Consider the following 22,776-nt stretch of genomic DNA (forward strand, 5'->3'; position numbering starts at 1 on the left):
GAGGGATAAATTAGGAGTTTGGGATTAACAGATACACACTACTATGTATAAAATAGCTGATTTGATTTTTAATAACGGTTCTCTTCAGCCCTCCTGAGCCCTGAGAATCACGGAATTGTGCTTGCGAAAAGGCAGCTAGGGCTGGCAGAGTGGCCGGGGCTGTGGTCGCTAAACCAAGAGACAGGGGAGGCCCAGAGGAGTCCGGCGAAGTCCGTTGTGAAGAAACCCCCTCCCTATTCTGAGTGTGTCTTAACACCCGCCGTGAGACCAGGCCCTCCCTGCACGTTCAGCTTTTGCAGAGGAGGGTCCCAGGCTTTGATGGAGGTTCTGCGTGAGAGATCGGGGCTCTGGGAGCAGCTGTGTGAGTCCTCTTTCCCTCCCACCCCTTTCAGCCCATCTCCCACCCCACCCCCACTGCTCCCCCTGGTCCCAGGACTGGAGCCCAGGGAAATCCAGACGACCAGTCAGGCCCCTCTCCCTGCGGCCACCTCGCAGGGTGGTCCAGGCTGCGGGTCCTTTCACCTTGTTTTGTCATCAACATGCTTCCTGTATTGCCCACTTTCCAGAAATTTGCTGGAATCCCGTCAATCATCAGTACCCCCCAGGTCTCTATTCTTATGGGTTCCTTTTTGCATCATTAAACTTTTACCTCAGTTGAATATTATGGAGCGGAAGAGACAGAAGTGTGTGGTAGATCCTTTGCTTTTAAGTGAGAAAAGACTTACATGAGACTGAGGAAAGTGCGTGTGTGAATTTCGACAAGTGTGACTTCTGTTAGTATCGTTGCTTAAGGAGGAGGGGAAAGTTAGCAGACAATTTAGCGGCCACCTCTGAACTCCCGTGCACTCACCTGCTCCTCCGGCAGCGTTAGGAGAAAGTCGGGCCCCTGAAACCATCTCAGTGTCCTTGAAATCTCAGACTCCGACTTGGCTTCTCACCTGTGGCAGCTTATTAAGCCTGGGGTTCATGCCAGCTGCCTGTTCAGGGGGCGGATGGTGCGTGTGGAAGTGACATGCAGCTCAGTTACAGCGATGTCCCCAAGGACTTAATGAATGTTTTTTGTACAGAAAGCCTTAAGTTAGGACCTGAAAAATGAAAAAGAAGGGTGAAAAAAGAGAGACCGAATTCCTGTCCATAATATAAAATATGCTAATTGTGAATAAATAGAGAGGTTAGGTTAATTGACTGGTGGATGTTAGGAAGGATAGTAATGAAGTGGCAAACTGGTAAAACGGTAAAGAAAAGATTATGCAGAGACATCAGGAACGGTTTGAAGCCTCATGTTTTCATCTTGGTTTTAAAATCTAACCTTATCTTTATGTTAGAGGGGCTTTTAAATATCTAACTGAACTTCTTTTTTCTTCCAGTTTCTTAGGAAATAGACACTCACCAGCAAGACTGATTTACTCAAAAGTCCACTCTTTCTTTTCAAAAAAATTTTTATTGAGGTATAGTTGATTTACTGTGTTGTGTTAATGGATAAAAAAGATGTGGTATATGTGTGTGTCACATAGACACCACAGGGAACACTACTCAGCCATAAAAAAGAATGAGACTATGCCGCTTGCAGCAACGTGGCTGGACTTACTTATCACAGTAAGTGAAGTAAGTCAGACAGAGAAAGACAGAAATCATATGATATCACTTATACGTGGACTCTAAAAAATGGTACAAGTGACCTTATTTACAAGACTCATTCTTTTTTTATAACAGCTCTGTCTGTCTGATGAGGGCTTTTCCTTGCCGACGGGAGCTCCGAGAGACCAAGGTTAGCCGTCGGAGCCCCACCTCGTGGCTGGGCGAGTCCTGGAGGAGTCACTGCAGTCAGCACGGGGTTTGGGAAAGGGCTTCCTTCTTCCTGGGGGCTGCAGTAGTATCTTCAAGTTCTCATGCCTTTAAGTTAAGGTTCGCAGGTCCAGGAGGAAGCTTCCACATGCAAGCATTCCATCACCGCAGGTCAGAGTGACTCACTGGGGCATCCGGTGGTCGCTGAGGCCAGACCCTGCCTCCCCCTCTGCTCAGTGCCTGTCTGTCCAGCCCCCCAGCTCATAGGCCACCCTGGGTGCAAGGGCGGCTGGCGATGCCATCTGGTAACAACCATTGCTTCCTGGAATAAAATCAATGATCTGAGACCCAAGTGGAAATGGATGCCGGGTGGGTGTAGCGGGTGGGTGGCCGTCATGATCTTAGCAGGCAGTTTCCTTAGTCCCTGGGAGTCAGCCACTGGAGGATTCTGAGGGGCGAGGCAGTCGGGTTAAGAAGGTGAACTCGGCAGAGCCATAGGAGAAACAGACGGGCCGCGCAGAGGCTCGCGCTGGGGGTCCTTCCCCGGAAGGAACGAGGACACGCGCCAGCCCTCTCTGGACGTCCTGGGAACCCGAGGCCGCGGACGGCGCTGCTGCAAGAGGCCTCCCTGTGGCCCTTGAAGGACGGGCCTGCTCATCGACTGGCTGCGTTCGGGCTGAAGACAAGAAGCCGTGTCAGCCGTCACGTGATGAGTGACTTTATCACACATGACCCTGGACGTCACGTTGCCTCCTTGCTCCTTCTGTAAAGCTGCCCCCAAACGTGTCCCCGTCTGTCCTCTGCACTCGATCTGAATAAACCCCAGTGGAATCCATTGTCGATCTGCTGGGACTTTGAATTCAGCTGCCACGATGCTCACGTCGGACTTCTGTCAGTAGTTTACTGTCTGCACTTGGACTCGGGGCTTCCAAGCTTTCGGAGATGGTGGGTGGCGTGTTGGAGGCTGGAGCGGCTCTGTGCGCGGCCCTGGCGTCCTGCTTGGCGTCCCCACACGAGTGGTCAAAGCTGTAGGGCTTGAGGTGGAGCTGCCTTTTCTTTGGTAAAGGGACACACATGTGACACGAAGGACACACACATGGCATGAAGTTGTTCGTATTCCTCAGCAGTAAAAGCCAAAAGGCGGGCACAGTTGCAGGAAGGGCTGGAAATAGCCAGTTTTCAGGCCACAAGACCCCCTGAGGCGGCTCAGGGGCTGAGCCCCGGAAAAGCAGGCGTCTCTGCCGGGTCGGCTGCTGGCGGACGGAGGAGACCTCAGCCTACGGTGCGCGTCGTGTTTGCCGCTGGCTCCTTCTCTCGTCTTGGCAAGACGTACGCGCCTTAAACCCCGAAAGGTTTACTCCCTTTTGTGTGTAAATCCTAGGTCTCTCGGGAAGGCTCAGGGCTCCACTCCCAACATGCAGGCGTGGGGTAGACCTCCGTCTGTGACGTCCCCAGACTGCACTGACTCTGTGGGGCAAAGTTGTGGTCTGAGGTGGGCACTTTGGCCTCTGTTTTACTTGCTATTCACCGACATTAGATGCTTCTCTATGACCATGAATTTCTGGCAGGACGTCTGTTTTCATTCAGTGAACTGCTGAGAATGATAAATTCTGAAATCTGGGCAGATTGATTAACAATGTGATGAACACGGTTTCACAGCCAGACAGATGGAGGCCAGGGTCTGGGTTGCAGGGCCTGGTCCAGGGCATTTATTAAAAATTGTAACAGTAGAAACAGCAGACCTTCATCTGAGTTCGAGAGTGATAATTCTTCTTTCTAAACAGAGATATAAGCTGACTTGCCTCCCAAAGCACACGCATCCGTAAAAGCAAAACGAGCTGGGCTCAGGCGCAGTTCTGGCGGCTGAAGGTCAGGGCTGCCTTCTGTGCTCCTCCCCCGTCACGCGGCTGCCCATCCTAGCCGTAGGGTTGCCTTGTTCATGAGGAACGAGGGACCGAGGGCTGGGACCCTTCAGGTTCCCTCCAATACCTACCTCCCCTCCCTGAAGCCGTCCCGGACTAGCGCACACCTCCGTGGCGTCCAGGGGCCCGCCCCGCCGAGGCGGCTCTAGTTCAAGTACCCGAGTCCCCCTTCCAACCAGATGGCTGCCCCTAAGCCCTGCCTGTTTGGAAATGTTGGATCTGTCACTTCATAGAGGATTTAGTTCAGCCCAAGCTGGCAGAAGAAGCTTCTCTCTACATCACTACAAAGCCGGTCTGTGAACCTGCCTGGGGACCATGTGCCAGCCAGATGTCCGGGCTGCCGAGGGGCTGCTCATCCTTGGACGCCCAGTGACAGCCAGCCAGCCTTTAAGACCTTTACGATGGGGAGAAGGAGAGAGAGCTGTTATCTGGAGCCTAAGCGAGGCCCTTGCTGACTGCCAAGATGCCTGAACTAAAGGTTTGCTTCCCACCAGGAGTGGTCGCGAGGCAGAGCAAGGGCTCAGCCCTGTCCCTGGCCTCCTGCCTCCGCACCAGAGAGGGAGCCAAGAGAGCTTAACGTGGCCTCCAAACAAACTGAACTCCTGGCCAACCTCCTCCGCCCCTCCCCGAGGTCAGCTGCGGCTGGGGAAGATGTGGTCTTGTCTTTGGAGAACAATGGGGTAAGGGACACAGAGAGCTCATCTGTGTTTTGGGACCTGTCAGGTTTTTGGACCCATCATGCTTGGGGTCATTTGTTATGCAGCAATAGTAACTGCTGCATGATATTGAGGTGTAACTGGCAAATACAACTGTATATATTTAAAGTGTACAGTGTGATGATTTATACCAGGACACAGAGAGCCCCAAAGAAGACGATGGCCTCTGCTCACTGGATAAATACTAAGTGTACACAGATCTGACCGTCGTGCGAGGCTGGCGAATACTGCCAGGAGTGGAAACAGTGCCTCCTCGCACGGAGCTCCTCGGTGGAAAAAGGAGAGAGACCACCAAACAGGTGATCAACGGAGAGGAGCCAACATTGGGTGGGGGTCTTAGTGGGGCCCTGACAGTGTGGCCACATCCTCACTGCCCAGCTCGTGCTTGGCCGTAGCTGGTGGGCCATTCCCACGTGCACTGACAGCTTCCCACCTCCAGCGCCTGCCTGCCGCTCCCTCTTCCCGGGCAGACAGGCAGGAAGCCGACCCTCTGCTGAGTTAAGAGAGAATTCCTCCCGCCTGACAGTCTTTGAGCTGAGACATCAGTTTTTTCCTGCCTTTGAACGCGAATGTTCGACATCGGATGGTGAAGGAAGCCTCGGGCTTTGTGGGCGCTGAGCCTCCGGAGAGACTGGTCCCACAGACTCCCAGCAGTGCTTCCTGAATAAACAAATGCACCAACCAATTAACCCATATCTGCAGGTTGATATGGCAGAGGTTATTCACCCTGGAAAGCAAGAAGCTACTCAGACCAGTATCAATCCAGACAACCGACCACAAGCATTGCTGGTATCGACTGGAGGGGGTCAAGGCAAACAAAACGGTGGTCTGGCTCAGCCCTGCGAGAGGTGCAAATCTAAAAGGCAGGAAGATGCACGGGTACAGAGTCACTGAGCCGAGGTCTGGGGCTGAATCTAAGCTTCTGACACAGAGGCTTGTCACCACCCATGCTTCATTTTCGAAGCAGAGCAGGCTCAGAAGCCACGTTGTGCGAGTTTTGACACAATAGCTTCTGAGAACTTGGGCCATCTTTAAACTCTTCCTATCAGTCAGCTAGTTTGCATCCAACTGCTTAAATTCCTTTGTGGACTTTCAATTCATGAGCCTCCAAGGAATCACTCTACTGTCCTACAGGAGCCCGTCATTCCATGTAACAAAACATTTCATGATAAATCACTAAAAATACCTGCTGCCCCATGAAAAGCAGACCTCTGTTTGGTGATGCTCACAGGGATAAAGGAGCGGAGGTCTGTGTCGGGCATCCGACACAAAGCTGTAACAGGTGCGGCCACCGCCCTGCCTGGCACAGCCTGCCCTTGAATGCAAGATTCCAGCTCCCCCGGCCCCTCCTTCAAAAGTGACTTTGGACGGTTTTGCCCCAGGAGAAAACAGATCAGACTTGCTTCTGGTGCTGTCCGAGCCTCTGCGTGTTCTGTGATTATCCACCAGGTCCCGGACTTCAGCTACTTCTTGTGGGCTTGAACGAGGGAAGGGGGCTCCTGAGTGACTGGACTAAACCCAGCCTCGGGCCAGCGGTCCCTCTGCAGGGAAGCCTGGAGGGAGAAGCCTCGGAGCAGAGACCCGACGCAGAAGGAAGTTGCCCCCCACCCCCGAACAGCTTCCGTCCAGCAAAGGTTCCATTCTTTGTCCCCTGGGTGGGACCACCATGCAATACACCCCCAGGGGGACCGTGCCCAGTTTCCCGCAGTGGTAGCCTCCTCATGAGCACACCGTGTATTGGCTGCCTCCCTGTCCTCCTCACACTCCCCACTTCTCACTCCCTGGGATGAGCTGCTTACCCACAAATATTTTCCTCAGGATCTGCCACCTGGGGAACCGAGTCAGGACAGTCCCGAGGCTCACAGACCCCTGTGGGCCCAGCAGCACGAGGAAGGGAATCCAGACGCTTACCAGTGAGCCACGCTGGAGGCAGCGTGCGTGCAGCAAGGAGAGGAAAGAGAACCACAGAGACAGAGCAGCGGGGCCAGGACTAACACGGGGGCGGAGTCCTGTTGGGCCAGTGCACACAGAGCCCCAGGCTCCTTCTGTACGAGGCACGAGTGAGAGTGAGCCCAGCCCAGCCCAGCCTGGCTCATGTCGGCAGGACGGTCTGACTCCTGAGCAAGAACACGTGGTGGTTTTTGGACCCGTCAAGTTTGGGGTCACTTGTTATGCAGCAGTAGTAACTGCTGCATGATACTGAGGAGCAATTGGCAGATACAACTGGATATATTTAAAGTGTACAGTGTGAAGATTTGATATACCAGGGAAAACTGCCCCACTGTTACCCAGTAAGGAAGAAAATTGTGGAGGGAGACAGCACTGCCTCAAGTGAGGCAGAGAGGGTTGGGGGCACGACTGACCTGCAGCCTTAGCTCGGGGCTTAAAAGGACTGCAGACACTTCCTTCCTACATAACGTGTTGTTGGTGGTGCTGGCGGAGGCTCGATCATGGGCACCTCCTCTGTCACGCCCCCCAAATATTCGTTCTGGGGGCTGGGGCTGTTCAAATGACTGTTACCCACTTTCAGGCAGAGGGTGAGAAGGTGTGTGTGGCATTCACGTAACGTGTGGCACCACACAGTGTGGCACAGGAAGGCCCTAAGACCCTAGAGGTGGTAGGAAAGAGTCAAAGGCAGATCTGGTAAGAGGAGCCGTTCCTAAAACAGCAGGGATGCCAGGATGAAACGAACCAGCCCGGTGGCACCCCTGCCTTCCTTGGCTGTGACTTCTTGTTCTCAGCGCACTGCCACGAGGCGAGAATGGGAGAAGATATTTGCAAAACCTGTATACAAAGAGGACTCATATCTAGAATATATGAACAATACTCTCGACTCCATATTAAGACAGACAACTCAATTTTTTGAAAAGTGGGCACTTCACCGAAGAAGATTTTTTAAATGTAAATATATTCATGCAAAGACGTTTCACATCACTAATCCCTAGGGAAATGCAAGTTAAAAATCATACCGAGACACCACTACAAATCCACCAGAACAGCTAAAATTTAAACGGCAGACCGTACCAAGTGTTGGCAAGGATACGAAGCAACTGGAACCCTCCTCCTTTGCTAAATAGAAGTGGAAAATGGGACAGTCTCTTCGGAAAAAAAATTTGGTAGTTTCCTTAAAAAGCTATACCCACGTCCCACGTGATCTAGGTGTCCCATTCCTAGAGAAATGAAAGCACAGGTCCGGGCAAGGACATGACCATGAGTGATCATAGCAGCTTTGTGTGGAAAGGCCATGAAGTGGACAGAACTCACAAGTTCATCAACGTGTGAACTGGTAAACGGATCGTACTGCGTCCAGAGAGGAGTACCAGCCAGCAGTGAAAAGGAACCAACACTGATGCACGCAACCGGGACGAATCTTAAAACCATGGTGGTGAGTGCAAGTTGCCATAGTGTGTACAGTGTACAGTCTGTTTCCATGTATATAGAAGTCCAGGGATACAAAATTACTCTAAAGAAACAGAAAGCAGACCCGTGTGACCTGGTGCTGGGAGGGTTGCAGGGAGGGAAGGATTGCAAGGGCAGAACGGAGCTTTGCAGAATGCTGTCTGCGCTCACTGCCGTCATTGTGATGTTTTCACAGGTATATGCATGTGTCAGAACTCATCAAACTGTATCTGTTAAAAACACACACACACACACACAAATAGGAGAAACCCTAAGGCAGGTGAGGGTGTGTGGCACCCAGAACGTTTGGTGCTTCTGTTCTGGAATATTCATGGGCAGAGTGAAAAGGAACGTAGTCTTCGAGCCACATTCTGCACGGGGCCTGGAGAGTTCGGAGCCCACAGCCGACCTCAGTCCCCCGCAGACAAGGACATGAAAGCCGTGTGACTGATCCAAGGTCGTTGATCAAGTCACAGCCACGCCAGTGGTTTGTCCTCCCAGATCCCAGCTGCGGACCTGCGCTCAGGCCACCGGGTCACCCGGCTTCCCAGCCCGGGTTTCCCCGGCGCTGCGTTTCCCCTCCAAGGGTGGATTGAGAGCATTTTTCTCTGAAGTTCAGCATTTTTAAGAACGCCATTGGAAACCAGCCCTGGTCTTCAGTGAAATGCTGCTCCTCACTCCATTGTACCCCCAGGTCACAGAGAAACAGCTCTGTAGTCCCCCTGAGTCGCTTTGATCATCGGTGCCTTTATCCCAGATCTGCACCCGGCCAGCCTCGCACCGCGGACCCGCACGGGCCCAGACTCCGCAAGGGGTAATCTGTGGATCCGTTCGACATACGTGTGCTTAGCCGGAGTCATAAATGCTTCCATTATCCGGACCACCCAGCTCATATTTTGTCTTCAATATGAATGCCCTGCCCCACAATGGCCCTGTTGTTCCGCACCCTTGGGCTGCGGGGAGGCCCCCGTAATCTCCCCGTTCATAAAGGACCCCCAGGGCTCAGGTTATCCTTTCTACTTTTGTGAGCACTTGCCAAATCCTTTGGGAAACCAGTGCAGGTGACAGTCGTCTGCTGCCACTCGCCTCCCAAGCTCCTCCTGGCCATTCAAGGGGGATTTCCAAGGGCCCATGCGCCACACACGGAGTGGCCACCGCGCAAACCGCGCCCACGTGCCGGGACCACTCGGGCTCAGCCTCCAGCACCCCCCACCCCGCCTCCCACCCTCCCCCTGCCGCCTCTCTTGAAAGGAGCTTGTGCTCTGCACACAGAGCAGAGATGCAGCAGGACATGAGAAAGAAAAGCCACCGGCTCGATGACACTCAGTGCATCCTGCCTCCGGTTATCCCGGAGGAGACGCCTGTCCGTGTGGACACAAACCCACCCTGGCTGGTTGCTTTTCCATAAAAATGACTCTTTGCTGCTTCCAGAACTGTGGCTGAAAACCCTTGGTTTTAGGTGCTGAAAAAGACAGCCTTGTGCAGAACTGTCCGCCGGCCCCTTGAGTCTCATTGTGGTCCGTGGACCAGTGGACCAGCATCGCTGGGTAGAAGCCTGCTGGAAATAGAATCTCGGGGCCCTTCCCAGTTTTACCAAATCAGAATCTGTAGTTTAATGGGATCCCCAGGGAAGCAGAGCTGAGATCTCCTCAAGAAAGCGCTGCTGAGTATTCGAAAAAGAGGAAGTTAATCAGCCACCTGGATTCAAAAAGTGGGGAAGCGGGGTTGGTTCCCAGGCCTCTTTGGCAATTCCTAGCAATCTGGAATCCCTGCAGGGTTGATTCCCCAGAGGCCCTGACGGGAATGGTTCTGGGAGAAAGTAAAGAACACAGGCCAGACTGGGACGGAAAGCACACATTTGGGGTGGGACAAGGGGCACAGGGAAAGCTGCCCGGGCTCACCCGCCCCCATGGCTCCCACAGGGGACAGCTGTTTTTATCCACCTACAGGAACCTCGATCACAGGCCCCGAAGGCATTTCTGCTTACGATGTCACCCTTTTGTGGAGGTGGTGTGTATTCCATCTCTTTTTAGATCTTTTTTTTTCCATCACACACACGTGTATCCAAATAAACGTGTTACCACAGACTACCAGAGAAGCAGAAGGGAAGCGGCTGTCTCCGCCAGGCTCACTTCCTCTCCAGGAAGAGTCACGTTCACATCACTGCCCTGGGGTTGCCTTTGAGCTGCTGGAGCGGCTTCCTCTGTTCCCGCTGGACCAGGGGTTCTCACCTGGTGGGAATTTTGTTCTTCAGCAGACATTTGGCAGTGTCTGGGACATGTTAGGCTGTCACAGCAAAGGATACAAGGTGCTACTGGCCTCTGATGGGCCGAGGCCAGGGGTGCTGAAAATCCTGCAGTCACAGGACGGCCCACGATAGAGAAGGGTCTGGCCTAAGGTGTCAGAAGTGCTCCTAGGCACTGCCCAGTCCAGCTGCCCTCCGTGGCCTCTTGCTGTGTCTCCCTCAGAGAGCTCCTTCTCCCTGCCCTGCCCAAGCACAGCCATCTCTCTCCCTTCCTAGGGGAGGCCCAAGGGATGTAGTGATACGCTCACATCAGATTTATGAAGTGCTTAATCTGTCCCGGGCGCTGCTCCAGGTGCTAGCCATGTTCTTTCCAGCAACTCACTCTTTCCAACACCCCTGGGGGCTACAGCTACTGCTGCCTCGTTATCACCGTCATCCCTCATTCAACAGAGGGGGAGACTGAGTCCCGAGAGGGACCCGTCTGCAACCTGGCAAAGAGCATCACCCACCAGCCAGCCAGGAGCTCTCGAGCCAGGACTGCCCATAGGAGGGCCCCTCCCTGGAAGAGGGGTGGGCCCTGTACCTCCACCTTGGCCTGTCTTTGGCCAGAAGCCACCCCACCTAAGACGCATCGTCACCCACCACATCCTGGGCAGCTACCACCTCCTTTCCTCAAGGGGGAACTGAGTTGTGTCTCAGGCTGGATCCCTGGAAGCAGGAATTTGTGTGGGAGGGATTTCTCAGGAAACCTTTCCAGGAAAAACCTGGGAGAGAGACAGTGGCCCAGAGAAGGCAGGGAGGCTAAGCCAGGGAGGCTAAGCCAGGTGAGACCTCGGGCAACTCCCACTGAGGGCAGCTGTGGCTCAGCCTGGTGAGGGGCTCGCTGGGAGGCGGTCAATCAGGGCGGCCAGGCACCACCCGCCGTGAGTCACAGCTCGGGGCGGCAAACCCCCAGACTCCGTGCTGCAGGCAAAGTGAGTTCCAGGAGTTCAGGGACAATCCCCCAAAGAGACTCAGGTACCCACAGTGGGCACGGGAGCATCCGGGAGGAAGTGTGCTGGAAAATGCCAAGAGCCCAAGGGCACAGGGGTGGAGCTCGGGCAGCGCCAAGGACAGGCAGAAACCCAAATTTGTAATAATGGAGGCAGAGAAGGAAAACTGAAAATAGAACCAATTATTTTTAAAGTCTGTAAAACTGTTCACTTAAAGGTCAACCGTGACATTTTTCTTTAAAAAGTCTGACTTTTTCATTAAAAAGTCAGAGTGTGAGTGTCGGGGGAGGGGAGGGGAGGGGAGGTTAGTAAAAGGGTACAAACTTTCAGCTGAGAGACAAATAAGATCTGAGGATATAATGTAAAATACGGTGACTAGAGCTGACAACATTGTATTTACTGAGTGACTGAAATCTGCTGAGAGAGCAGAATGTAAAAGTTCTAATAGAAAAAGACAAATAGATGAGATGATGGATGTGTTACTTACCTAGGTGGTAGGAAGCCTTTCTCAGCGTGTACGTGTATCAAATCAACACAGTGTGCACTTTAAAAGTCTTGCAATTCTATTTGTCAATTATGCCTCAATAAAACTGAAAAACAAATCAGGGCACTGTCTGTGATGAGGCTTTGAGCTTGCTCAGAGGACGTGAGGAGGCGCCAGGCAGTGGTACCACTCCCTGAGGGGAGAGGACTGGGGGCCCCGAGCCTGCAGCAGGGACTCGGGTGCCCGAAGTTTATTTGGAGGGTGGTCCTGGGAAGCTGGAGTGGGGGATGGTGATCTGGAAGGCGAAGAGTCAGTAAAGGACGTGCCTCCGGGCTGGGCATCACTGTGGACCACCGGACTCAGCCCCGCTTTGGACCCTCTGTTAGGACATGCTTCAGAGTTGTTCCTCTGAAGGACAGGCGAGAGGTTGGGATGTCACCCGCCAGCCCCGACAGCCTTTGATGAAGAGGCAACCCTAGAGGCAGGAACCCCCACCTTGCTCCCTGCCCTGCCAGCTCTTGCTGCAGCCTGTGGGCTCCCCTGGATTTGGAGCCAGCCCTGGGGCAGGAAAGTGAGCAGGTGCTGAGCTGGAATTCAGCGTGCCCTGCGGCTGCAAGACATCAGAGGTGGACGCAGGTGCCCAAGATGCAGCTGAAACGAGAAAGATCGGGTTTCCAAGGGTGGGGTGGAGTAGCAGTTACGGCCTTTTCATTTTCAATTCAATCATTATTTACTGAATAAACAATAGGGTCCCACTATATAGCATGGGGAACTATATTCAATAACCTGTAATAACCTATAATGAAAAAGAATGTGAAAAAGAATATGTGTATGTGTAATTGAATCACTATGTTATACACCAGAAACTAGCACAACATTGCACATCAACTATACTTTAATTAAAAAATTATTTATTGGGCATGTAATACACATGGTGTATTTCACCCAGGTGTTCGGGAGGTAGACGTGGCGTGGGCACTAAAGGCAGTGAAGACATGGTGCCTTCTCTCAGGGAGTTACATCCAGTAAGCTCATATAATATAATGTAACATGATGTGATAGAATGTAACAGAATGTAACATAACATACAGAATATGAGTGCTGACTTTGGAATCACACGCATCAGGTTCAAGTCTCCCATTTCCAATCTACACAGACATAGGACAGACACATCACTTAACCTTTCTGGGACTACTTCCTCATTTGTAAACTGGAGTGGCGAGCCCCCCCAGCAGTCTGTGTGGCGCGCGCACACGGCGCCCAGCGCAGGGCGCGGCGGAAGAAAGCTCTCGGCAACTATCGGCCGGGACTGTCGTTGCCGAGGTCAAGAAGGGAGAAGGTATTTCCCACGATCCTTATAAGGGAAAAGATTTTCATGAGAAGGCAAAAATCTTATCACTCAGCCCTCTCCTAGTTACTTCTAGAATTTGGAGGAAGGCAAACAAAAAAGTCCTAATACGAGATTATCTAGTGAATTCTTTATGGCTACGGGATGAACAGCCTCCACAAAAAGGGTCATTAGGAACAGTCCACACCCCTCCAGCCTTACCCCTTGTCAGCCTCAGGATTCAGTCATTGAGATGCTTTAGGACGCCCCGTTTGTATAAAAACTGGCCTCTAAGAGCAATTTTTTCTCGAGAACCGTAGCCCAGGCCACTGCTCTTTAATTGCCCTGATGCCATCATAGCTTACCTCTGTCCCTTTTAGCCTTTCTTCTGTGGGTTGAAACCAGTGACTCTCACTGTGGAAAATGTACCTGTTTGTGAGCGAGGGAGGAGGGGCTGGATTGGTCATCTTGGGCCCCGAGACTGTGGCAGAACAGCTGTCACCAAACTTGGTGCCTTAAAACAAGAAGCTTCGTGTGTTTAGCTCACATGTCACTGGGTCAGTGATTCAGGCGTGGTGAGGCTGGGCAGTTCTGGCTTTAGGGCGACCCACTCACATGTCTGGCTGGCACTGGCTGAGCAGGATGGAGATGGAGTTGGCTGGAAGGGCTAGGGCCGCTGGACTCAGCCTCATGCCCCTTGTGGTCCAGCCCACCAGCTCCGGCATCTTTTCACGGTGGAGGCACGGGAGCAAGGTGGTCAGAGCAAATGGAAAAGCTCTCTCTCCCTCCTCCATGTGCATCCCGTCTCTGACAGCCCGGGCCAAAGCCAAGGAAAGAACTTGGGGAAAGAACTGAAGAGCCACAGGGCAGAGGGCCCGGGTGCAGGGAGGGGTGGAGCTGAAGCCCTCCCCCCCGGGAGCCGCCCACCGCCCAGGGACGCTTTCTAACCCCCCCCCCACATGTCCTCTTTCTGTCACCTGGACTCTGCCACTCTGTGGTCCCCCCACGCCCGCCTTGCTGGGTGAGAACCGTGTCCTCACAGACCCCACGCAAACTCAGTTTCCACGCGGGTCGTGGCCTTCCATTGGTGCGGGAAGGAGAGCACACTGGGGATCCAGAAACGGGCAAGAGACTGCCGCTGGCCCCCGGGCCAGCTGGTGGGAGGAATAGCCTGGCCAGTAACTCCAACGCAACGTGGCAGGGGCCACGGCAGAGGATGGGCGCGGCACATGGTGTCTGGGAGATGTGGGGCAAGACTTATTCGTTCTCCTGTGTGTTCTGCTTCTGTTTCAAAATGCAATAGAAAAACAAACCCCAGCTTCCTCAGTAGATACAGTGCAAGAAAAAAAAGAGATGGAGAGAAAACCTGTGGATTAAAAGAGACGTCAGGGACACAGAACAGCCACTAACCATGGTGTGAATCGCATTTGGATCCTGATTCTGGCAACCTGAAAAACATGATGTCATTTATGTGATAACTGGAAATTGAAATGGTCACTGAGAAATTATTCATTTATTTTTTGGTCTGAAAATGCTGTTACCGTGGTTATGTTCAAAATAGTGCTTGTTTTGAGAGCTACATACTTAAATATTTATGAATGCACCATATCATGTTTAAAGTTTGCAGCAAAATAATATGGGAGGGTGCGGATGGCAGAACTGACCGTGGGCTGATGGGCGCTGGGGCCAGTGACCTACACCTGGGTCTTTTATACGGTCCTGTGGACTTTTCTGTATGTTTTAAATTCTCCACAACAGAAAGTTAGAGAAATAAACTCACCATCCCTAGAAAGATTGGTGGGACGAGCCCATCTGATTCTGATGGACTCGAGGACCCCGCACACTCACGGTTTAGTACACACCCGCACCGCTGGGCGTCAGCTTTCTGTTTGTCGTTAATGCACTTGCACCACTGGTCTGGTTCCCAGTGAGTCCATTTGCACAGAAGCAGTGTGTGGGCTGGGATTCCTTCTGGGCCCTAACGGAACTGAGACCCTGGTTCATCTCCCGCCTCTCCGGGGGCCCCTGGGTAGTAGAGCCACCAACCACCCTGTCGATCCAGATCTCGTCAAGGATCCTAGTGCCTGTGCTGCAGTCCCTCTCACTGACGGAGAGTCACACACTCTCAGGCACATTCATGAAAACAGGGGAAAAATCAGCCCCCTTGAGCATAAAAATCACTCCTTTGCAAATTATTTTAAGTTTAAATGCCTGGAACTTTTCACATTCAAAAAACATTAATGGCTTTCTGTCTTTTATCGGGAAAGTCTTGGCCACTGATAGAGCCAAGTCCTTTTAGCTGCTCAGGCAGTTATCAGGGTCTTAGACTGAATAAATAAATATTCTCTGGGACTGAAGCTCTAATAAGAATAATCAGGCAAGCACACAGCTCGGGGATTCAGGAAGCCAAAAGACAACGCTGCCTCTTAGCTGATGCTGGCAGTCAAGACGCTTCAGCCACTTCAGGGTCTCTGATATGAGGTCCCAGGACATCAGTCCTGAGCTAGCCCCCAGCCCCACGGGTGCAGCAACCTGGGACAACGAACCATCCTTTCCTGCAAGACGGCCCCCTCGCCTACCACCTGGCTTCTTGAGAATGCTTCTTCCTGACAGATGTGTGAATTCAGCTTTGTGGGGATGAGAAATCAGCCTGTGAAGGCTGAGGATGGTCCCACGTGGAGCCCAGTCTGGAAGCCCAGCATCATCTCAGGTGGAGACTGAGGGTGAGGGGAGAAACCACAGGTGGCTTTTAACTCTATAGTCTCATTGCCGAGGTCCAGATGGCTTAACCACAAAGGCCTTCAACAGAGGCTTGATGTGGTCAGTGCAGTATCTGGACTCAGGATTCTGGGATCCAAACACAGGTGTCTTCAGGAAGCAGGCAGGTAATGTCTAGGAGTGAAGTGGTCAGAGCAACCTATCTCATAGGCATGGCCTTTGCTTCTGAAAGAATCCTGTATCCTCCCATTTTTCTTAAAACACACAGCTTTCTGTAGCGATCATTTTCCCCCTTTGGGAGAGACGTGGGCATAAAAATTCTTCTATTTCCTTCTTCCCTGTACGTGAAATAACACTGCAAGTAAGTTGATAATTGACAACTTGTATTCAGCTTAGACACAAAGGAAGGAGGTGAAGGAGGGTGGGGACTGGGGACATCTTATCAAAGATAAACAAAGCCAGGCACTGGTTAAAGTGGTAAGGACAGATTTGAATCAGTAGTAAATATTGCAATAGGGGAAAAAGTCCAGTGTGAAGGGAATTCAACTTTGATTTGACAGAGGTGACCAGGAGTTTTAAAGGGAGAATGAGGGACTTGGGGAGGTGGGTGAGCAGGGCCCCAGCAGAGCCAGGGATGTGAGAGACTAGAAAAGCAGAAAAGAGTGTTGGTCCATGAGGCTCTCATCGGGGTTTGCTGACTGGCCCTTGTGGAAGGTGGGCTCCTGCCCCCAACAGGGACCGGGACGCGGGACTGTCCTCAGGTGTCAGCTGACAAGCAGGACGTTCTCCGGCAGCCGTAGGCTTTCTCAGGAGGCAGCTGAAGAGGGGCCAGGGCCGCCCTAGGATGCGGCCTTGAGCGGTAGGGCACTGTTAGCCAAGGTTCAGGCCTAGGAGGAGGAGGCTCGGAGGGCCTGCTCAGGGTTTGGTCAGGGACAGGATCTCCATCAGTCTCCAGGGTGTGTCCCCCGCTCAGCCCACACGGGTTATTACCCTTTGGGACCCCACGTTGCCAAGTCTTCCAATTGCTGCAGGAAAGCCAGAAATGCAGATATTTGCACGAAATCTCCCAATTTTAAAAGTTTGGTAACTTATTCCACTACGTGTATTTTTACTATGGCACAGTACACACTAACGAAACATGCCTGGGGGTGGGCGCCGGCCCGGCCGCCAGCGTGCAGCCTCTGCGTGAGCGCGTGGGGCAGACACAAGCCCTTGACCTTCATCCTCTCCTCTCAGAAAACCTCGCTCTTTGCTAACAGCACTTTCCCTGATCTTTATTCTGTATTTTCTTTTGTTTACGTGGTATAAATAAAAATGCTTCCTGACACGTGAGCTCTAACCCCCAGGAAGGTGGGCAGGAACATTTCCCCCTTTCATTGCTCCTTCTACAGCCGATGAATCCTTTTCCTTTAAGACCTTGGCCTTATCTCATTTCTCTGGCAACCCAGCTACCTTGCTGAGAACACTTGGCAGAAGGTTATATTTAGAAAAGTGTGGAGCCAAGCAAGTTCCCACCTCAGCTGCATTGAAGCCCAGGGCCCCGCAGGGGCGGAGCTGGCGGCCTGCCAGGCGGCCTGTCCTCCGGAGGACTTTGTAGCAAACGCCATGCTGGGTATTTGCGGCTTGCATGCCTAAGAGAGGTTTATAAGCACAAAATTAAAAGGAAGGACATAGCAAGTATCTCTTTGCAGGGGGGAGGGTACAGCTCAGTGGCAGACCACCTGCTTAGCACGCACAAGGTCCTGGGCTCCATCCCCAGAACCTCCTCTAAATAAAGAAATAAACAGACCTAATTACGTCCCCCACCAGAAAGATTAAAAAGTAAATTTATACAAACAAACAAACAAACAAACAAACAAACATCTCTTCGCCAGCCCTGGACTCACCTGATGTTACTGCTGCCTTAAGTGCCAGAACAGCCAGAAGAAAGGTTTTGGGGAAGGCAGAGTCTGCCTCCTTCTCTCCTCCCCGTCTAGGCCAAGAGTTCATTTCTTTTTTTGTTTTGTTTATCTAGTAATTTTTCTATGATTGCAGTAGAGTCGGTTCGGTTGCAGTGTGTCAGTGTCTGGTGCACAGCCTCGTGTCCCAGCCATGCATGTACATGCGTATATTTGTTTTCATATTCTTTTTCGTTAAAGGCTATTACAAAATATTGAATATAGTTTGTCATTCTAAGTGAAGTAAGCCAGAAAGAGAAAAAAAAATGCCATAATATCACTCATATGTAGAATCTAAAAAAAAAGAAAAGAAAAGAAAAAGAAAAAAGACACTAATGAACTCATCTACAAAATAGAAACAGACTCGCAGACATAGTAAACAATCTTATGGTTCCTGAGGGAAAGGGGGTAGGAAGGGATACATTTGGGAGATTTGAGATTTGCAAATGTCAGCCACCATATATAAAAATAGATAAAGAACAAATTTCTTCTGCGCAGCAAGAGTTCATTTCTGAGCCCTTCTGCCTACTTGTCAGCAGAGAGCAGATGTATCATTCAACATGCTCTGTACCCTACGCTTGGAGGAAGAGCTTCGGGGCTGGGCTATCCTCAGCAGCGGGGGTGCCCTCCGAGGGCAGTGGGGCGCAAAGCCAACGGGACTGTTCTGGGACTTAAGAGGTGGTTGTGCAGAGGGAGGGGCTCCCTGGGATGGAAATTCAGGTTCATTTCAGGAACCAAGAGGGGTTCCTGACCCCAAGGGCTCAGTGCCATCAACTTGACCCCCCAGCCCACAGGAATTGTTCACCCACCCCCCGCCTTTATGGGGTGTTAGGGACTGAACTGTGTCCCTCCCCAAAATGTGTGTGCTGAAGTCCTAGCCCCGAGCACCTCACAATGGGACCTGATTGAGAGATGGGGCCTTTCCAAAGGTGATTAGGTTAAAATGAGAGCGTCCGTGTGAGCCCTGACCAGTGGGACTGACGTCCCAGTAAGAACGCAGCGAGGCTTGAGGGCACTTTGCAGAGGAAGACAAGCTTTCTGTTTTGACTGTCACCACGATTTCATGGCCATAATCATCTTCCAAAAACCTGTGAACGCCCATCCTTTACAGCCTGGAGGCTGTTTATTGTGTTAAATTAAACCTAAGAAAATAACTTCCAGAAAAGAAGTCGAGGTTTGGAAAAGCCTTTTTAGGCTGGGGGCCTCGGGGCGTAGCACAGCCCCGAAGGCTCGGGCCTCGCTGCAGCGGCAGCCCGGGGAGCGCTGCGCCTCCCGGCCTGGCACACGGCGGCCCGGCGCGGACGGCCGCCGGTGCCGGGAGAGAGCCCGCGGGCAGGGCCGGGGCGCAAGCGCGCACACGCGGGTCTCCACGGCCGACAGCGATTTTCACAGCGTCGCGGAGTCCTGGACACCCCCGGTTCAGGCAGCACGAGGAAGACGCTCTGGTCTGGGTCCCACTTTCGTTCCTCCCCACCTTGTCCAGGAACCAAGTTTCCTCAAAATCCCAAAACAGATTTGGCTGTTTCCACTCTGGTGGGCAGGCTTTGATCCCACCCCCACCCCCCAGCGTGAGTGTTTACAAGGCCATGTTGATTCGGCACAACCTGGACGAACCCTGCCGGCGTCCAGAAGGGACGTGCCCGGACCACGCCCAAGGCCTCGCTTCACTCTCGGTGGTTTTATGGGAAATGCTGAGGTGGTCAAGGGGGGAGGCCACCACATATCGCTGCTGCTAATTCAGAAACTGTAGAGGTCAAAGATCTAAAGGTTTTAGAGAAGTAAAGAAGCAGAGACAGAGATTTCCAGCCGATGCTCCTTTCTGTGATGGAAGGAGAGCTGACTTACAACGTGTTAGCTTCTGGTGCACAGCACAGTGGTTCAGATATACTATGCGTATGTGTTCTTTTTCACGTTCTAGATACTCCTTGTTAATAAACCTTGTATTGAGAAACCTCGTATTGTACACACAGAGAAAAGTGCACCAATTACACGGGAGTAGCTCCACGAATGCCATAGGCCTAGGTGAGCATCAAATCAAGAAACAGAATGTTACCAGCCACCCAGAAGCCCCCTCATGCCACCTCCCAGGCAGTCTCCCCTCCCCTGCACCACCACCCAAAGATGACCATACCCAGACTTCTGACAGCATTAAATCACCTGACTTTCATGGAGATGGACTCATACAAGATGGACTCTGTTGTGTCTGGCTATTCTGCTCAAAATTATGTTTGCAAAATGCATCTGTATTTTTACTGACGGTTGTAGGCGCTTCCGCGCACTGCTGCGTGATGCTGCTTTCCACGAGCGGGCCGCAGTCCACCCATCCGTCTGCTTCCGCTGGGCACTTGGATTGTTCCAAATCTGGGGCTAATATGAATAGTGCTGCTGTGAATAGTTTAGTGTATTTCTTTAGATGAATGCATGCTCAGTGTGTAGCTAGAGGTTGAATTGTTGGCTCGGATGGTCAGTTTTAGTTGATTCTACCTAATAGTTCTCCGAACTGGCTGTAGTGACGTTCGCTTCCACTGCCAGCGTGGGGGCCGTGCCTGCTGGTCCTTGTCCTTCCCAACATGGCTTTTTTTTTTTTTTTTCATTAGTGCCACTCTAGTAGGAATCCAGAAGTTCCAGAATTCTTTAATTTTCCAGTGGGAAACCCAGTGCTGGTTCAGAAATTCTCTTGAGAAAAGCAGAAGTTATAAGCTGGAGAGGAATAGTCACTGTAAATTTGCTCTCAGGATTAGGCAAGTTTTGTTTCTTACAGAATTAAGTATGTAGAAAAGTTTTCTGGACTCAATCAATCGTATAATTAATATCAGGAGACTTCCAAGTGTAATTATGCTTGAGACTCAAGTGTGTCCTGTGAACAAACCGTGAAGCAGTGGTAGGAGTGGAGACTGGTGCAGCCATCTGGGACTCCACTTTGGAAGTACCCACCAAAATTTTAAACGTGCATTGATGGAGCAATTCTCCCTTGGGAACAATAATAATACAGAAATTCCTAACCATGCAAAGATTCTTACACAGGTATGTTCCCTGAACCATCGTTTGTGATGATAAAAAATTAGGAGCCCACCGAAACGTGTGATTTCGGCGTGGGGAGTGATTGAATTCATCGTGACACATCCATACTCGGGAATACCATGAAGCCATTAAAAATAGTGACAGAGACGCTGTGCACGTCCACGGAAAAATGCCCATGAGGTATTGTCAAGTGGGAAAAGGGAAATTTAAGAGCACTATATGCAGTATGACCTCATGTTTTTTTGAAAACAACAAACATTGAACATAGTTTAGAAGAAGACGCTGAAAACTGTTAACAGGAATTTGCTTCTTGGGAGAAGAATTAAAAATTTGGAATAAAGAAAGAGGTACAATTTTAATCTCTTGTGATTTTGCTCTTTTAGATGTTTTGCTGTGAGAGCATATTACTTTATGGTTTTTAAAAAGTGCAGCCTTTCCTGTACAAGACGACGATAAGGAGGCCTGGCTGCGACGTGCCCTCTTCATTACAAGCCTGGATGCGAAGCAGCTCTCCCAGCACCTTAGCCACTCACTCTGGTGTCAGGTTGTCGTCCTCCCACCTCCGCCTCCTCAGAAGCAGCCCCCTCCCCACAAAGCTCCACCACTTCCTCAGTGTCGTTTCCACTACCCTCTGTCAGGCCTCCACTTCCAGGTAACAAACGCATCCTTTGCTAACAGACAGGATTCTTTGAATAAGTCGTGTATCTCATCCATGAAAAACATTTTAAAATTAAACTAAAATGTGTTGAAAGATTATGTCATAGCTTAACTGGACATTTTTTAAAGGACATTTTAAAAAATTGTTATAATCCAGCTTTTATTACAGTTTTGTCTGGTAGATTCTTCTTTCCAAATGTTTCTCAAAATATGTTATGAGTTGAATTGCGTTCCCCCCAAAAAGATAAGTTGAAGTCCTAAGCCCCAGGACCTCGGAATGTGCCACGTTATTTGGAAATAGGGTCTTGACACAGGTAATCAAGTTAAGGTGAGGTCATTAGGGTGGACGCTAATCCAGTCTGACTGGTATCCTTACAGAAGAGGAGGAATTTGGACACGGGGCACACACGCACAGCAGGAAGGCAGAGTGAACAGACACGGGGGGACACCATGTGGCGACCGAGCAGGGGTACTTAGAGACAAGGAAAACCAAAGACCACCAGCACACGGCCAGACACATCAGCACACCGCCAGGCTCGTGAAGAGGCAGGGATCTTCCCTGCAGGTTTCAGAGGAAGCACGGTCCTGGCCACACCTTGACTTTGGACTTGACTCCAGAGCCATGCGGCCACGGACGTCTGTTATTTTAAACCCCCCAGTTTGTGGCGGTTTGTTAGAACAGCTCTAGGAACCTGATACAAATGACATAATTTCTTTCTTAAGGACAGTAAGTGTGTTGTGTGTGTGTTAAACAATCCACATCCAAATTCCCTTCTGCTGTTTGCAGTTCAGTTACACATTCAGACAACAACGTGGCGAAGTGAGTCTCACGAGCAGAGTCAACGCCTCCCGCAGTGATGTAAGTGATAAAAGGCAACGTCTGTCCAGAAGTGTCTCCAGAGCTTCCCGCGGTGGTTAAGGTTACTCTCTGGGGGTAATGGGACTGTCTCTCTCTGGGTTTTGCATCGATCTTAGTCTCGGTTCCCCTGGGGAGACCCTACGACAAAGGTGAGGTGCTGCAACTTTAGGAAACGCTGGTGGGGGACAGGGGACGAGAGGCGAGGAAGGGAAACAGCGAGTAGAGGCGGTGTTAGTGAGGCGTCACCCAGGGCTCCTGGGGTCCCCCCGCCGGGCAACCCTGGGAAACCGTGTGGAGCCCACGTCAGAGGGACCTTCGCCCGCAGGCAAGGTCACCTGAGTATCTATTAAGCAACTCCTACCAGCAGTGGGTGGAAGGCTGCTCCAGAGGCCCAGGAGGTCCTGGGGACTCACAGCTGGAAGCTTTTGAGTGGTCTGCACAGAAATGGGGGTGCTGAGGTCATGGGGGGCGTGGGGGTGCTCCAGCGACCATCCTCGTCTTCAGACACATACCACTTATGAAATCAGCATATCCACTTTTGACAAGTACCATCACCCGCCAATGGTTTCTTTCCATAGATTTCCATCTTTCCCAGCTCTGAGTCTCAGAAAACACCAGTTACCTAAGAGTGGTTTTAAAAGCATGGCCACTGCCAGGCTGTGTACTGAAGCCACAAGTAACAGGGGTGAGTGATAGTGTGCTCTGGGCTGAACT

This window comes from Vicugna pacos, chromosome 19, assembly GCF_048564905.1.
Source record: "Vicugna pacos chromosome 19, VicPac4, whole genome shotgun sequence".
NCBI classification, from domain to species: Eukaryota; Metazoa; Chordata; class Mammalia; order Artiodactyla; family Camelidae; genus Vicugna; species Vicugna pacos.